The following is a 3,904-nucleotide window of genomic DNA, read 5'->3' on the forward strand; positions in this document are numbered from 1 at the left end:
ATGAGAGTTTGACTGCTTTCAAAAGGTCCAGTGATCATACAAGAGTATCAGTCACTCTCATACTTTCTCATGGTTCCATTGACAATAAGAAGCAACAACACAACAATATTGTTGGGACATGTTTACTGGATCACATGATGGATGGATGGATGGATGTAAAATACAGACATGACTTATGTTCACTCTGGAGGTGAGGACTGATGTTCTCCCCAGAGGGAAGCTGCTGGTAGCTCACTCTCTATATTCCTCTGGAGGTGAAGGGGGAACTCCTATTATCACTTTCATAGTCACTTTAATTTGATAGAAAATCATATTTTCACCTTGATTTTCATTAAAAAAGAACTCCCATTCCCACTTTCGTCTTGGAATGGTGGTGCTTCTTCGCGGGTCAGAATTTATACCTTTGCGTCATCTTCCTGCCCCCAGTATGGGGATTGAACCCATGACCTTGGTGTTATTAGCACCACACTCTGACCAACTGAGCTCCCCGGCTCACTTTAGTGAAAACATCTACTCTCTTTCTTCCAATATTTGTGTTGAATGTGATTGGTAATGTTTTCTATACAAGAGCAAAACAAGATGTGAAACAGACAAAGAAACCATCAGTCATTCATCCAGATCTTCTGCATCATGGATCAACCAGCAGCAGGAAACTAGTCAAGACTTTGTCTTCATGGGACAGCTTCATTGTTCACAGCTTTTTAATCACAGTTCAATGATTTTGCTGCATATTTGGTTTATTTGTTGTGTTATAAGTTGCTGTGATCTTAACCAGAAGTGTTTTTATTGTTTAGTGTTTCTTACATGCAGTGGTTTTATTTTCCATTGCCCCTGAAGGCAACACACACACTCACCACCAGAGCACAGATGAACACACAATCATGTCCATACTCCACTTCTGGGTTAACTTCAGTGTTCGTTCCATAACGTAACGTAACAATCCTGAAAATATCTCTACTTCTAGTGGCGGCGTTCTCCTCCTTTCCTGAAGTACTTTATGTTTCACTCCAGAAGTTCTGATCCATCTGGAGCTTTATTTGTTTTTTAACTGCTCATAGTGGAGGATGATGATTTTTACATCATTTGGGCATCACTTTAATTTGAAAAAGAACTCCCATTTTCACTGTGATAGTCACTTTAATTTGAAAAAACTCCTATTCTCACTTTTATAGTCACTTTAATTTGATAGAAAATCACATTTCCACCTTGATTTTCATTTTTAATAAAAAAAAACCGATTCCCATTCCACTGTCATGTTCACTTTAATTAAAAAAAACTACCTATTTTCACTTTGATACCAACCAGTGAGCAACAGGAGCAGCAGGCCAGGACCAGATGAAATAGTGTGTCCTACTCTCCTTTGTTCTCAATGTCTCCATGGCAACAGACGCTGATCCCCTTTGATCTCTTCCATGAGGAGCCTGTCCCATCTGCTTTGTATAGGACATATTTTTGCAGTTTTTTTTCTATTGTTTAGAAATGGTTAGCAGACTCATTAACAGAAGTTGTAGCAGCCTATTGCTGAGAATGATTCTCACACACAAAGTCAAAGACTCTTTTGAAATTAAACACAAAGAATCATGGTTGATGACCAAAGGGCTCTGCCAGGAATTGAACCCATGACCTCTCACACCCTAAGCGAGAATCATCCTCCTAGACCAACAAAGAAGCTAAAGGATGTCAGTGAGTCATTAACCTGCAGGTTTGGAGCATTTCTACACTTCAAGTCAGGGCCCGCTTGGAGTTTGTATCTTCTCCTTGTCCCTCCTGGGTTTTCTCCAGTTGCTCCAGTTTTCCTGAAAACCTCCAAACATATATTTCAGGCTCATTGGTGACATAATTCCTGAATCTCAAAATATCAAAGAAACACATTTTAAACCAAAGTTCAAGTGTTGAAGTTGATTGAGAACAACTTGTGTCTGAAATGGAGGAACCAAGTGTTCTTGTGGGTAATATGGGACTAAGAGCTCTTTAAGATAGGATGGAGCCTGGTTGTTAAGAGCTTTAGAGGTTAAAGAAGGATTTTAAATTCTATTGTAGATTGAACAGGAAGCCAATGAAGAGAAGCTCATATTGTAGTGATGTGATCTCTCCTGCTGGTTCCTGTCAGGACTCTCACTGCAGCTTTTCTATCAGTTCAACACTTCAACATTTCAACACTTCTCATTTGGTTCTGCTCGTCATGGAGGAGATACTGAGACTGATGACATCACTGTGATGTCAGAAAGGAGCTGTTGCCATGTTGCCCCGGTAACTGTTGCATCATAGTCTGGTTCTTCTGTCTGCCACAGACTGTAAACACATTGTTGGAGATGTTTTTTAAGAAGCTCAGATCAACTGGTTCTTACAGAAGAGTATTAGAGCCTCTCATGAAAACAAAAGACAGAAGTTAGTATTGTTTCTTTCATCATCGCCTCTTTTATGTGAACGAGCTCTGATCAGGATGGAACAGCCTGGTTGAATTACTGAGTCGATCACCTGCTTCGTAGTAACGCTTATCAAGGAATTAAAATGTTTGTCAATCCAGATAACGGAGAGAGATCTGGATGGGTGGAGTTGGTGAGCAGCCAGAGAGCTGATGGGGGTCAAAGGTCATTCTCAGGGAGCCACAGTGGTGAGTGGTCAGTTGTAGGATTCATCACTGTGAACCACTGCCTGAAAAGAGAGCACCGCCCAACGTGGGACTCAAACCCACAACCCTGAGATGAAGAGTCTCATGCTCTAGCGACTGAGCTCGTCAGGCAACTTGTTGTGTAGTGATGAAGGAGGACTGTAATGTCCTACACAGGAGACCTTCAGGGACCACGGTTGACTGTGGCTATTTGAAGCTCCATCCACAGTTGCTATGGATACAGGAGCAGGAGCAGAACTCTTTCAGAACCATGACATCATCACAAGAACAGCTGATAGAAGACAGGATGATAGGAATGATAAGAAGATGATAAGAAGTGGAGGAGTTTGTTTTGTCAGACAGAGAAGTGACTCAGGTTTCTGAGTGAGTTCTGTCAGAGCCTCTTCAGCTTGTGTGTCTCATCAGGTCTTTCTGGGCCGTTCACACCTGGTTAACATCTGTTTCAGGGTGTTGGGATTTATGGTTGGTTAATAGCATTGAATTACTGTAAGTAATAGATTACTGAAAGTAATAAATCACTGGAAGTAATTATATGAAAAATTGAAATTATTAATGGAAGTAAACGGTCATTTACTCTTCAACAACTCCTAAAGTAATTGAATAATTACTTAAAAAGTTAATAAATTATCAAAAATCATTTATTCATGAAAAATTATTAATTTGAATGAATTCGATATTTATTTATTGATTAAAAAAAGGGGGGGCACCACCAGATAAACTGGAAATAGCTAATACCAAAATATCAGTCTCGTTTGTAAAAAGTTTATAAAAAATATAACAATCTTAAATAAAAGGGAAGGTGTGAGATCCGAGCACAGACTGTTACAAGCCAGTGAATTGTCAACAATAAATACACAATAATCACCAAGAATCGTTCAATTCAGCTAACAGGCGTTTATTAATAAAAGTGTATTAATTCATAAATAATTCTGAAATCGTCTCATAAATCAACACATTCAAGTAGCAAACATCATCTAACACGGAGATCTAATCTATCAAACAGCAAACACTATGTACAAAGAGTGTGTGTGTGTGTGTGTGTGTGTGTTTGTGTGTGTCTGGCCTGGAGTGATGACTGGAATCGGTGTAATGACCTCGAGTGTCCACCAGAGGGAGGCAAACGTTGGCGGGTCAGTGTGGTGACCGTGACAACCACTAAGGGCGTGCGGCAGGCTCTTCTGGCAGGCAGAGGGAGAGCGCAATGGCCTGATGTGTCCACCAGGTGGACGTCAAGAGGGATTGCGATGACCAACGCGACCACTAGAGGCGTTT

At 40.4% G+C, this 3,904-nt stretch overlaps 1 protein-coding gene across 5 annotated transcripts in view; it reads right to left on the bottom strand.

The window, feature by feature from the left end:
- Window positions 1–3,511: 3,511 nt before the first annotated feature.
- The window catches only part of LOC308128137 (NACHT, LRR and PYD domains-containing protein 3-like), a 15,948-nt gene continuing 15,555 nt past the window's right edge, over window positions 3,512–3,904 (bottom strand). For all 5 annotated transcript variants that reach the window (XM_080493802.1, XM_080493801.1, XM_080493799.1 and 2 more), the window contains one exon: window positions 3,512–3,904. This exon is cut by the window's right edge. The gene's annotated coding sequence lies outside the window, so the exon portion shown is untranslated.

Source organism: Lipophrys pholis, assembly GCF_963383615.2.
Source record: "Lipophrys pholis genome assembly, contig: SCAFFOLD_25, whole genome shotgun sequence".
NCBI lineage: Eukaryota > Metazoa > Chordata > Actinopteri > Blenniiformes > Blenniidae > Lipophrys > Lipophrys pholis.